Source organism: Pleurodeles waltl, chromosome 1_1 (assembly GCF_031143425.1).
Source record: "Pleurodeles waltl isolate 20211129_DDA chromosome 1_1, aPleWal1.hap1.20221129, whole genome shotgun sequence".
Classification (NCBI taxonomy): Eukaryota; Metazoa; Chordata; class Amphibia; order Caudata; family Salamandridae; genus Pleurodeles; species Pleurodeles waltl.
The window spans coordinates 327,850,877-327,865,347 of NC_090436.1; the positions used below are offsets into that span (position 1 = coordinate 327,850,877).

At 46.6% G+C, this 14,471-nt stretch overlaps 1 protein-coding gene across 1 annotated transcript in view; it reads right to left on the reverse strand.

Annotated features, from left to right (window-relative positions):
- Positions 1 to 13,551, reverse strand: part of ELOVL7 (ELOVL fatty acid elongase 7) — a 103,225-nt gene extending 89,674 nt beyond the window's left edge. Inside the window, exon 1 of the mRNA XM_069222527.1 lies at positions 13,403 to 13,551. The gene's annotated coding sequence lies outside the window, so the exon portion shown is untranslated. The remainder of the gene's footprint in view (positions 1 to 13,402) is intronic.
- Between the last annotated feature and the right edge of the window lie 920 nt (positions 13,552 to 14,471).

The window sequence follows — 14,471 nt, forward strand, 5'->3', positions numbered from 1 at the left end:
ACTGTCTATTCAATAAAAAAGCACTTTCAGATAAAAGGAATCTGACTATCTACCTTTTCAGTGCCAGCTCTCTCACTTCCACCTCATTCCAGGAATGCACTGGTCTCATCTTTCTCTCAAGTTGTACTTTTCCGATCCCTGGGTCCCTTTAAACCTTACCCGCTTTAGCATAGCTTTCTCCGTGCATAAGGTGGCAGGTGCCTATGTCCATGTGTGGGGTGCAGACGGATTGAATGTGGAGTCCTACAAGTAACTGAACTGAAATCTAAAATTTAGTTATTTCAGAAAGCAATTGTTGAACCCCGCAGAGATGCGCTGCTGTTTAATCACGCAAATACCAGCAGCTATGAGGAAAGCACAAGTCTATTATCTGTGTATTTTCAAAATCCTGTCGTACTTAAAAAAGAAGTATAAAACGATTTCCCGAACTGGTAAATCTCAAAGTGTTTGCATTCGCAGTTGAAAGGCAAACCCTTCAAATAGGTATTTAAACAGACGCTTATCAAAAAGGAGCTACAAAAAGATGTCACCCACACAAAAAAAATAATAATAATAAACACACCTTTACCAACCTATATACGATTTTCTCCATATACAAAGAGAACAGAAATGCGTGGTTTGTCAAGATCTGGCATCCAGCACATGATTCTGTATTAGGTCATTAGTTCTTGCTCCGAGCATGCCACTAACACATGCACGCACAAACAGATGCGCAGACATACATACCCATTCACTAACACACCAGATACACGCATACAACACAAGATAGGCCACACCACACATATGTATACAATACAGACAGATCTCACACAAAGATTCCCCTCTAGATTTTCTCATAAACGAACATGCTTATTTGCTGCAAATCAGATCTATTTAAAACATGAACATTCTAATATTACTTCCTAGGCAGAGAGGAACTTTCCTCCTCATATTAGCTGCTTATTTTTTCATCTTTCCCAGTGTGGAGAAGAATTACTTGAATCAGGAAGGATTGATGGGGTTACTATAAGGCACACATTCATGTACTCAACATGCCATAGCCTCCTGCAACAAGATCACCAGAGCCACACAGCCAACTTGTATACTTGCACAGTGCTTGAAATTGGGAAATGATGCATCCACTGAATTCATAGTTGTAAGAAATTGGAGGTACTAGTTAGGAGGGAATGGTAATAACCCAACTTAAGTAATAACCATAGTCCTTTTTAGGGTGAATCACTTGAGTCACTAAATGAACCTGCGCTCAACCCCCTGGCACAAAGCAGAGAGGTAATGTGCATTTATGGAGTACCAAAACAATAATAAAGTCAAAAGGAAAAAACAATTTAGAAAAATAGAGTACATTACATAAAATGACAAAAAACGGCAACAATTCAATAAGGGGCGCCATAGATCAGATTCTTTAAATGTCAAGTTCAAAGTTACTGCCAAGAAGTGTTACGCACCATTCACTGTCAACTGGTCACAGTAGACTGGGACCTATGTGCAATTTGAGGCAGCCTCAATGGGGTGCAAGTTGGCTACAGAAACCAGGTTCAGCCCGTTTGAAGAAGTTTCATCTTCTGATATTCTCTGAAATGGAAGTCCAAAATCTTTATTTGGACAAGGCAGCAGGCTGTGGCTGAAAAGCATCCCACATGGTCAGACAGCCATTGGACGTGGTCCCAGGAAGTCGTTGACATGGGGCAGAAAAGCTCAGAGCATGAAAAAAAAATCTGCATTTTTAGTCCTAGGAATATCCCCTGCTGCTGGATGCTTTTGGCACCTTCGCCCGGTGAAGACTTTTAGGTTCTGATTTAATCAATGTCTTGGAGCTCTGTTTCCTCCAGCCGGGCAAGGCTGCAGACTGTAGCCAAAGAGGGTTCCAGGTCAGATACCTTTTCCACAGGTCCCACTGAATATGATTTGCTACTGCAGAAAAGCACTGAGCAGAGAAAGCTCAATCTTCTGACGAAAGTATGTGGCTGTTGTGCTGATCGGCCTGGAAGGTTAGCCCCAGTCTCCAGAGGACATTGGAACCCAAAAAAACAACAACAAAAATTTTTTTCCTAGTCCCATGTTTCTCAGGATAGCAGCAGGAGTGCTCTTTGCCACAGCCCAGGTTCCAGGACCTTAGGAACAGCATTCAGGAGAGAAGACTCACTCCAGCAAAAGTCACTTGCAGGGTTCGGTGTACGTCCAGTTGGAAGCGGTCAACTGGGCAGCTGCAGGAAGAGACTCTTGTAGCTTCTTGTATCCCTGTAGCTTGAACAAGAGATCAGCCTTATGACTTAGAGTCAACTTCTTTGTCCTGTATACAAGAGGGAAAGTATGTCCAGTTCTTTATGGCTCTTTTCAGTGCTGAGACAGCATGTTTAATCTTCTTAGCTTACAGGTCTAATAATGTTCTGAAGACTGTACCATGGGTGCCACATTTAAGCCTGAAACCAACCCATGGGTGAGTTTAATTCCTAGCCCCTCAATAACTAATAGGGAGAAAGTTTCCATGGGTAACCCTACTCACTTTTGCAGCACTTCCTGTGTGCCCTACAGCAAACAATCCCACATTGCCCCCCTCAGCCTAAATAAAAAATGCTAAACTTTTCTTCCCCTTTCTAGAGCCTTAGTGCCCACCTGAAGGTGTGGCCAGGGAATGAACAACGTCTCTGTGATTTAAGGGAACCAGAGTATGAGAATTAGTAAAAGTAAACCATTTTTCAAGTTAATGTTTGCTGCAGAATTTGAAATATGATTGGTCTAATTTTATTTTGACAATTTATAGTTGAGGGCACCTTCATTAGGCACACTGTTTCTTTAAAATAATGTGGTATAGCATTGCTGACATATTGGCATGTTATTCAAATACGATTATCTTGGGCCACATAAAGAGTGATTGATAGTTTTATTTATAAATAATGATTTCTGAAAGGAAAAGACAGTATCTCTCCCAATATTCTTAACATGAATCCTATTTACTAACGCTTCTTACTAATGATCTCCATCCATTAATGTATAACACTAAACAATGATTTGTATATCCTTATTTCTGATGTCTCTGCTTTTGCTCGAATGTGTATGATACAAAAATTCTACATAAAGAAGGTAAGAACTTAAACTTACCACTCAAGGACATCATCATAATCTGATTGCAAAAGGGTTAATATTTGCTTTGTTACACTGTAGGATGCTACCATCATCATGTTGTCCTTAAGGTCATCCTCCATTAAATTAACTGTTTGGGTCAAAATGTCAGAGTATTTAACTTGTTGGCTGGACATTCAATGTTTAATTCAAGAGCCTTAACGAACACAGTGGTCAGTGCTTCAGAAAGGAACATGTTATAACCAATACTTTGTTTTCCCTCATTTCTAATGTCCGGTTGTACACTTATTTCACTGATCATTTTCACAGCACCATCACACAGAGTAACTACTTGTTTGATTTAAATCTATTGTAGAAGATTAGATTTATGATGTTTGAAAGTCACTTACACCTACATGTTCGCCTTATTTCTGGGATTTAATGCATGGTTAGGCACCTCCTAAAGTGACAGTTTTTCTTCCAAAATGATCTGAGGGAACCATTGTAAACCTTTACATGGGGTTGCTTGAAACAGGCCAGTCTGACCCTGCCCTTCTACACTCCCTGCAGAGCTGCTCCTGAACAACTCTTCCCCCAATACCAGTCTAAAGAAATCTAGGTCTGAGACACTCAAAACTGGCCTAATTAATAGCTCTATGCTAAACATTCCCTGCAGATCCATACCATGTCAGCGAAGGAACAATGCCCTAACTTAGATGTGACATATCTGGTTTATGGGTCATGCCCAGAGTCCTTTCAATGCCTTGTTGTATGAGGCTGGCCTTGCTTATAGTGGGTACCTGATGGTACTTACACCTTGTACCAGGTCCAGTTATCCCTGATTAGTAGTGTTCTAGCAGCTTAGGCTGATAGAGGTAGCTATAGCAGAGTAGCTTAGGCTGAACTAGGAGACATGCAAAGCTCCTATTATACCACTTATATCATACAGAAACACAATACTCAGAGTTACTAAAAATAAAGGTATTTTATTTTAGTGACAATGTGCCAAAAATATCTCAGAGGATATACTCCCTTAGAAGGTAAGTAAAATACACAAAATATACACACAAACCAAAATCAGGTAAGTAAACAGTTAGAAAAGGAGTGCAAACACTGTAGAATACAATAGGATGCAATAGGCCTAGTGGCAACACAAACCATATACTCCTAAAGTGGAATGCGAACCACAAATGGACCCCAGGCCTAGTGTAGTGTGTAGAGGGTCGCTAGGAGCGTAAGAAAACAATAAGGTTGTCCAAGATACCCCACCCCAAGACCCTGGAAAGTATTAGTAAAGTTACCCTACTACCCCAGAAACACACGAAAGTCATGATAGGAGATTCTGCAAGAACAACAAGTGACTGCAAAGCACTGAAGATGGATTCCTGGACCTGAGGACCTGTAAAGGAAGGGGACCAAGCCCAAGAATCACGCAAGTGTCCAGTGGGGGCAGGAGCCCACTAAACTCCGGCTGAAGGTGCAAAAGGGCTGCCTCCAGGTGGAAGAAGCTGAAGATGCCAAGATCTTCTCCTTTGCATAGAAGATGTCCCGCGGCGTGCTGGAGGATGCAGAGTTGTTTCCGCGCACAAAGACTGCAAACAAGCCTTGCTAGCTACAAGAGTCACGGTTGAAGAAAATGGGTGCTGCCCGGGCCCAGGAAGGACCAGGAGGTCGCCCCCTTGGAGGAGGAGACAGATGGGGCACTCAGCAGCACAGAAAGCCCACGCAGAAGCAGGCAGCACCCGCAGAAGCACTTGAACAGTAGTTCAAGAAATCTGAGCAAGGCGGTCATCTCAACACTAAAAAGGAGGGTCCCACGAAACCGGTGGTCAACTCAGCGAGTTGAGCAATGCAGGACAGAGTGCTGGGGACCTGGGCTATGCTGTGCACGAAGGATTCCTTGCAAAAGTGCACAGAAGCCCTAGCAGCTGCAGTTCACGCAGTACACAGGATTACTGTCTGGCGTGGGGAGGCAAGGACTTACCACCACCAAATTTAGACAGAAGGACCTCTGGACTGTCGGGGTCACTTGGATCCAGCTCCTGTGTTCCAGGGATCACGCTCATCAAGATGAGAGGGGACCCAGAGGACCAGTGATGCAGAAGTTTGGTGCCTGCGTTAGCAGGGGGAAGATTCCGTCGACCCACAGGAGATTTCTTCTTGGCTTCCAGTGCAGGGTGAAGGCAGACAGCCCTCAGAGCATGCACCACCAGGAAACAGTCGAGAAAGCCGGCAGGATTAGGTGCTACAATGTTGCTGGTAGTCATCTTGCTACTTTGTTGCAGTTTTGCAAGCATCCTGGAGCAGTCAGCGGTCGATCCTTGGCAGAAGTCAAAGAGAGAGATGCAGAGGAACTCTGGTGAGCTCTTGCATTTGTTATTTGACGAGACACCCACAGGAGAGATCCTAAATAACCCTCAGAGGAGGGTTGGCCACCTAACCAGGTAAGCATCTATCAGGAGGGGTCTCTAATGTCACCTTCTGGCACTGGCCACTCAGAGGCCTCCATTGTGCCCTCACACCTCTGCATTCAAGATGGCAGAGGTCTGGGACACACTGGAGGAGCTCTGGGCACCACCCCTGGGGTGGTGATGGACAGGGGAGTGGTCACTTCCCTTTCCTTTGTCCAGTTTCACACCAGAGCAGGGGCTGGGGGATCCCTGAACCAGTGTAGACTGGTTTATGCAAGGAGGGCACCATCTGTGCCCTTCAAAGCATTCCCAGAGGCCAGGAGAGGCTACTCCTCTCAGGCCCTTAACACCTATTTCCAAAGGGAGAGGGTGTAACACCGTCTCTCAGAGGAAATCCTTTGTTCTGCCTTCCTGGGACTGGGCTGCCCAGACCTCAGCAGGGCAGAAACCTGTCTGAGGGTTGGCAGCAGCAGTAGCTGCAGTGAAAACCCCAGAGAGCTAGTTTGGCAGTACCCGGGTGTAGGAAAGTACCATCTTGCCTGGCATGTTACCCCCATATTTTACTGTATATATGTTGTTTTAGTGTATGTGTCACTGGGACCCTGCCAGCCAGGGCCCCAGTGCTCATACGTGTGCCCTGTATATGTTCCCTGTGTGATGACTAACTGTCTCACTGAGGCTCTGCTAACCAGAACCTCAGTGGTTATGCTCTCTCTGCTTTCTAAATTGTCACTAACAGGCTAGTGACCAATTTCACCAATTCACATTGGCATACTGGAACACCCTTATAATTCCCTAGTATATGGTACTGAGGTACCCAGGGTATTGGGGTTTGAGGAGATCCCCATGGGCTGCAGCATTTCTTTTGCCACCCATAGGGAGCTCTGACAATTCTTACACAGGCCTGCCACTGCAGCCTGAGTGAAATAACGTCCAAGTTATTTCACAGCCATTTACCACTGCACTTAAATAACTTATAAGTCACTTATATGTCTAACCTTCACCTGGTGAAGGTTGGGTGGTAAGTTACTTAGTGTGTGGGCACCCTGGCACTAGCCAAGGTGCCCCCACATCGTTCAGGGCAAATTCCCCGGACTTTGTGAGTGCGGGGACACCATTTCACGCATGCACTATACATAGGTCACTACCTATGTATAGTGTCACAATGGTAACTCCGAACATGGCCATGTAACATGTCTAAGATCATGGAATTGTCGCCCCAATGCCATTCTGGCATTGGGGAGACAATTCCGTGATCCCCCGAGTCTCTAGCACAGACCGGGGTACTGCCAAACTGCCTTTCCCGGGGTTTCACTGCAGCTGCTGCCAACCCCTCAGACAAGTGTCTGCCCTCCTGGGGTCCAGCCAGGCCTGGCCAAGGAAGGCAGAACAAAGGACTTCCTCAGAGAGAGGGTGTTACACCCTCTCCCTTTGGAAAAAGGTGTCAGGGCTGGGGAGGAGTAGCCTCCCCCAGCCTCTGGAAATGCTTTGATGGGCACAGATGGTGCCCATCGCTGCATAAGCCAGTCTACACCGGTTCAGGGATCCCCCAGCCCTGCTCTGGCGCGAAACTGGACAAAGGAAGCTCAGAGCTCCTCAGAGCTCCTCCAGCGTGCCCCAGACCTCTGCCATCTTGGATTCAGAGGTGTGCTGGCACACTGGACTGCTCCGGCCAGCAGGTGACGTCAGAGACTCCTTCTGATAGGCTCTTACCTGTGTTACTAGCTTAGATACCGCAGTTGAAGCTCACCTTCTGGAAAGGACAAGCCACTCTAACTCTTGGGCTTGGCAAAGATAAAGCAAGGCTGTGCGCTCAGAGATCCCATAGCAGAAAAGATCTAGAATCCTGCCTGGAGGTGAACTGATGATGTACTGGAGCATAATCTGTATCTGACTGAGACGCGCGGGTTCTATCTTCCTCTGCTGGAGACACAGAGTAGAAGGTTCTCCCTTTATAAAGCACCTGTAAGCTCCGCCCGCTGAGCCACACCCCGTCCACCCTCGAAGTAGGTAAAGGAATTCCCGCCTTTTACCAGGATGATGGATGGATGACTAAGTACTTTTTACCCATGATTCTAATTATGTATTGTATGTGCATATGTGTTTGTAGTCATGTGTGTGTGTGTATAAATATATATATATATATATATATATATATATATGTTGTTTCTGTGCCTGGCATGTTTGTGGATCATTGCATGGCTCCTGTTTTTTTTTTTTTGGGTTGTTATACTAGATATCTATGAATTTCTGCTCTCTTTTTATCATACTTATCTACTCATCACTCTTATGTCATGTCTCTATCAAACTATCCTCCATTCTCACTCGGACTCATCCCAAATCCCTTCGACCACTTTCATCTCCTAAATATCTCTGCCTAAGCTCTTCCCTCCACCTCCACATCTAACTCACCAAACCTCACTCTACCTCTGTGACCTCCCACACAACCCTACTAAATTCTCCTGCATTCATCTCACCCTGCTACTATGCTCTCCCTAACCCTTCCACATCCTCTTTCCCCTCTGCCCCCCTTTTATTAATCTCAAGCCTTTGGATTGAGTAAATGAAGGATAAACTCCCAATTAACACTTCTGGATTTCTTTCCTCCTCCACCCCTCCATTACTCCAGTCAATCTAACTAACAAACTCTCATATCCGCAACTCATAATAATACTAAAACTGTACTCCTTATTAAATTATACTAATCCATCACTAATTCTTGTTGGGTACCGGAGTAGCGTGCTACTCATCGAAAAGCGCTTCGACGCCTCGTCAGGGGTAGTAAGCGCTATATAAATACGATTACAATACAATCCTCCTTCCTAGGTAGCCAAACCTCCTTTTCTGGCTATTTAGGGTCTCTGCTTTGGGGAATTCTTCAGATACTGAATGCAAGAGCTCACCAGAGTTCCTCTGCATCTCTCTCTTCACCTTCTGCCAAAGGATCGACCGCTGACTGATCAGGGCGCCTGCAAAACCGAAACAAAGTAGCAAAGACGACTACTGCAACCTTGTATCTCTGATCCTGCCGCCTTCTCGACTGTTTCCTGGTGGTGCATGCTCTGGGGGTAGCCTGCCTCCTTTCTGCACCAGGAGCTCTGAAGAAATCTCCTGTGGGACGACGGAATCCTCCCCCTGCAACCGCAGGCAACAAAAGACTGCATCACCGGTCCTCTGGGTCCCCTCAGCACAATGAGCATGGTCCATGGAACTCAGCAACTCTGTCCAAGTGACTCCCACAGTCCAGTGACTCTTCAGTCCAAGTTTGGTGGAGGTAAGTCCTTGCCTCCCCACGCTAGACTGCATTGCTGGGTACCGCGTGATTTGCAGCTGCTCCGGCTCCTGAGCACTCTTCCAGGATTTCCTTCATGCACAGCCAAGCCTGGGTCCCCGGCACTCTAACCTGCAGTGCACAACCTTCTGAGTTGTCTTCCGGCGTCGTGGGACTCCCTTTTGTGTCTTCGGTTCACTCCTCTTCCAAGTGCCTGTTCCGGTACTTCTGTGGGTTATGCCTGCTTCTGTGAGGGCTCCCTGACTTGCTGGGCGTCCCCTCTGTCTCCTCATCCAAGTGGCGACATCCTGGTCCCTCCTGGGCCACAGCAGCATCCAAAAACCCTAACCGCATCCCTTGCAGCTAGCAAGGCTTGTTTGTTGTATGCGGTCTTTCTGCGTGGGAACACCTCTGCAAGCTTCTTCACGACGTGGGACATCCATCCTCCAAAGGGGAAGTTTCTAGCCCTCTTCGTTCTTGCAGAATCCACAGCTTCTACCATCCGGTGGCAGCTTCTTTGCACCCTCAGCTGGCATTTCCTGGGCATCTGCCCTCTCGATATTGTCGCGAGTCTTGGACTTGGTCCCCTTGTTTCACAGGTACTCAGGTCCGGAAATCCACTTTGGTTGCTTTGCTGGTGTTGGTCTTCCTTGCAGAAACCCACTATCACGACTTTTGTGCTCTATGGTGGTTGTAGGTGCACTTTACACTTACTTTTCAGGGTCTTGGGCTGGGCTATTTTTCTAACCCTCACTGTTTTCTTACAGTCCCAGCGACCCTCTACAAGCTCACATAGGTTTGGGGCCAATTCGTGGTTCGCATTCCACTTTTGGAGTATATGGTTTTTGTTGACCCTATACCTATTTACTCCTATTGCAATCTACTGTAACTTTACATTGCTTGCATTACTTCCTTTTGCTATTACTGCATATTTTTGGTATTGTGTACATATATCTTGTGTATATTTGGCATCCTCATACTGAGGGTACTCACTGAGATACTTTTGGCATATTGTCATAAAAATAAAGTACCTTTATTTTTAGTATATCTGTGTATTGTGTTTTCTTATAATATTGTACCAGTGGTATAGTAGGAGCTTTGCAAGTCTCCTAGTTCAGCCTAAGCTGCTCTGCTATAGCTACCTTCTATCAGCCTAAGCTGCTAGAAACACCTCTTCTACACTAATAAGGGATAACTGGACCTGGTACAGAGTTTAAGTACCCCTTGGTACCCACTACAAGACAGGCCAGCCTCCTACACCGGGGTCCATGCTGGAGCCCCAGGGATGCATGGGATTGGCACCCCAATACCAGTTCTGGCATGGGCAGACAATTCCATGATCTTAGACATGTTACATGGTCATGTTCAGAGTTACCATTGTGAAGCTACATATAGGTATTGACCTATATGTAGTGCATGTGTGTATTGGTATCCCCGCACTCACAACATCCGGGGAAATTGCCCTGAACAATGTGGGGACACCTTGGCTAGTGCCAGGGTGCCCTCACACTTAGTAACTTTGCACCTAACCTTCACTAAGTGAGAGTTAGACATATAGGTGACTTATAAATTACTTAAGTGCAGTGTAAAATGGCTGTGAAATAACGTGGACTTTATTTCACTCAGGCTGCAGTGGCAGACCTGTGTATGAATTGTCTGAGGTCCCTATGGGTGGCAAAAGAAATGATGCAGCCCATAGGGATCTCCTAGAACCCCAATACCCTGGGTACCTAAGTACCATATACTAGGGAATTATACGGGTGTCCCAGTGTGCCAATTAGAATCCTAAATTGTTCGGAAATCTCACACTATATGCTCCAACTCATCACTGAAATCTTGCCTGGTCACACTTTCACTGAAAAAGCCTCATATGAAAAGAGATCTACCAGGCCCTTAAAGAGCCACATTGGCACAAATACTGCAGCTCAAACGTGGCCCAAACTAGTTAAAGAAGCTAGCACCATACTATAAACCCACCAAGACCTATGATCAAGTAGGTCAAACTTGATTGCACAATTCAACTTAAAGTCACCTGGAGGCAAAACAATGTGTGTCATAGGCACTCAGCTATAGAAATTGCACCAATCAGCTCTTAGGAATCAAACAAATATGAAAGCTCCTAAAAGAAATCTGAAGGCATACCTACTCAGAGGCTTACCCTCACACTCCTTGCCAATACCAATTGCCAATTCTGCACCCAAGTGGGCAGGACTCTCACCTCAATGTAGACCTTCCTCAAATTACAATATATGCGTGTCTTCCCAAAGCTACCTACAACCTTCAATTTGCAAAAGAGGAATTTGGATTATGGGCTGAATATCTGTCAAAAAACTAGGTGCTGTGCTGTGAGGAGGCTTTTAGTCACAAGCCAGCCCTATACAATACAATGACAATAATACACCTAGAATTAGATCAGTAAGAGATAAAATAGTCAAGCAAATATTTTTGTAGAGTCTGCATCTCACCCAGGAGGGTATCCAGGTGTTTTTTGGTCAGGGTGGGCAAACCGAAGCTGATGTTAAGGTATGTGAAGTCTAGATTGCGTAGGGTTCTGTACATGTCTGTATGTGTGCGAGGAGCTTGACGAGTGCACATTTGTGGACAGGGAGCCAGTTGAGGTCTTTGAAGTGTGGAGGGGCTGTCAGGTGGCACTCTGAGCACAAATCTGGCCAAAATTGGGAAGTTAGCCATTCCCTCCAAGGTTTTCACGTGGTTGGTTAGAGGCAGACACTGCTTTTCAACTGACTGGGTCTCTAACATTTGGGTGAAACGTTAGAGATCACGAGAGAGGTGGCAGCGCAGCGTCTGTGTAGCAGGTGTAGACATTGCTGCTACGTGGGAGCACACTGAGGTGTGAGACTAGCTACCTACATGTTCCAATTATCTTTAGAAGCGGGCACAGTAGGAATTCTTGTTTTACTCTGAAATGCTTTGCCTGGTGGCCAATCAAAAGCGAGCTCTGGTGCACATGAACTTGAATCTCACTAACAGTGCTGACCCAATGTCCGGAAAGGAATGCAGTCAGACCAGACCTCGAGTTCACAAACCGGTTCCGCTGGTGGAGCGTGAAGCAAATGGAGTGCGGGAATCCTCGGGCGCCTTACTCCACCCAGCAGAGCAGGCAAATTCCTGGACAGATTGGCGACCTGTCGCACTCTATCATTTACAACTCGTACTTCTGCCTAGTTTGCTTTACGGACTGCGAGTGCCAAAATGAACTAACTGTACATGTGATGTTTATATGTTGAAGAAGCATGAAAACCGCGTCGAAGAAAGTGAGATTTGTGGGCTCCAACTAATGTGGACAGTTTGTTTCTGGCCCACGCTATTAAATGAAGCACTTGAAATTGATATATATATATATATATAGCACTTTACAGTTGGGTACGGCAGAGCTTTACACGAGTATTCGTTTTTTTAGGCACTGGAAGATCACGTGATTTACCCAGAATCAGAGCGTTGAGCCGACGAAGAGACTCAAACCTGGTTCTTTAGTTCCTAAGTAGTTAGCTCTGACCGTTAAGACACATGCTCTCTCCCACTGAAAAAGACGCAAATCGGGAAGATAAATGGGATTCAGGTAATAATCGCTGTAGTGAAGAATTCAGCCTAGACTGCTTCGGAGCCTTCGAGAAACGGCGCACGTCGTGCACTGCGGGCCGTACTCATTTTCTTAAATGCACAGGTTTGACTGTGTAAGTTAACATCGACACTTATGCTACCTCATCTAAATTATACCTATAGGCTTCAAATCCTTTCCCGGTGCTGCGGGATTGTGTACTGACTGATGCAGCAGCTCAGAAAGTCACCAGCCCCGAGCACCTCCCAAAACCAGTAACATATCAAGTTAAGTGCGGGTGGAAACACGGGTTTTGCAACATTAAGAACACACCCAGCAGGGAAGACTTAACGACAAGTAACTGGCAACAAGATCCCAGCGCCTCCTCCCTTCCCAGGCCTGGGGCGTCCTTGCTCCTACGATGCCAGCCCAACATCAGTGCAGGAATTCACACAAGCTCTACAGCCCAGCTGGCACACGGCGCTAGGTCACCTTCACACCGCGCCGGGCGGAGTGTTTCGCCAAGCCGCCTCTGAAGCCAGAGCTCTCCAGGGAGACACCGAGGACACTCACGGAAATCAGGGAAGGCGGTGAATGCACCGAGCAGCAGCATCACGGAAACAGCAACCGTGAAAGAGGCAGGGTGCACGCGGCCGCCTACTCCAGCCTCCCTCACAGAAAAACCAGCAAACTTCACGCCCCAGTCAGGAGTATTTCCGAGCCTCCTACCACCGAAGAAGGGGGGCTGTCTAGGATGTGAGTAGTATCAATGGAGACAAAATAAGATGAAGACATAAAAAGGGTGGTCTCACAGAAAACTGGTTAGCTACTGAGTTTAAAAGTTGGGAAGGGCAGCCGGTGCGCAGACGCCTCTTGCACAGGTGTCTAATCCCTCCTCTAGTTTCCAAAGTACGTTTCCTAGTCTTACTCACAAAAGCACACAAGACAGCTTCACCTGCAGATAGATTCCGAAAGCACACAAAATGGTTAACAAGGAAGTCCCGACACCAGAATAAGGTACCGAGCTTTAGGGCACATCCTGAGTTCGGGGTCGCTAGGCGCTCCCAGGAGCGGTAAACGCAGGGCGGCGAGAGCACGTACCTGGGGGCGGCTGGTCCTGAACAGTCACCGGTGCGGCGGAGGAGGCAGAAGCGCAGTCCGGGTAACAGGTAGCGCACCGTGCCGCTCCTCCTCCCGTAAGGGCACGCACGCAGGAAGAGGAGCGAGAGTGAAGTGGAGGAATTTGTGTCACTGCCCCTCCTCCCCCAGACCGGCTCCGCCCTTCCTGCCTGCTGGGCTGGTGTCAGACTCTGCGGCAACCAACGTCCCCAAGCAGGGGCTGGGCAAGGGGTGGAGACTGCTAGGCCAGGTGTGGTGCCCAAGCAACAGGGAGGCGAGGCCCGTGGCACTCCTTTCCCTCTAATGACGTTGATAGCTAATCAATATCTACGTCACAAATAGTAACTGTTGGATTCTCCACTTTGGCAGGGCAGGGGCCAAGACGTATTTGCATACGGTACCCCCTCGTACTACTGCCACAGACAAGCTAAACGAGAAAGAATGGATTGGTAACAGAGTAATGATTAGTGTGTTAGTCTGATTCAAGGTGAGTCGAGCATCTATCATTCTTGTGCCGCGTGCATCCTCTTCAAGGGGACTCCAGATTAACCAAACAAGGGATGATGTTAATACCACAGGAAGACACTTCTCTGCCCCTGAACCCTGTGAGCCCGAAGGTATTGTTTCTGGTGCAAATGAAGTTTATTTGTTAAAATGTCGTCTTCTGACACTTTCTTCCAGTTTCTTAGCTTGTCCCACTTATTGCAGCCAGAGTTATTCCAGTTAGTGGAGGTGCAACACTGCCTGCACATAATGTTGTCTAAGTGTTAGTGCAGCACGTGAACAATGCAAGTATTGTAGGTTACCCGTGCCCCTGGAGACAGTTCGAGGACCTTCGATGATGGTTAGATCAGAAGATACCAGTGGCAGGAGCATGTGGGATAGATAAGAGATTCTTCTCTTGTTTTCAGCTGTTCAAACCTTTTGAGATCCTCTTAGATAGAAGTGACTCACCACCCCTTGCTTCTGTTACGCAGATGCAGAAAAACGATGTAATGTGTTGTAATAGAGTTTCCTCGGTAAATTTGGGATGGCCCTTTTACTCACTGAA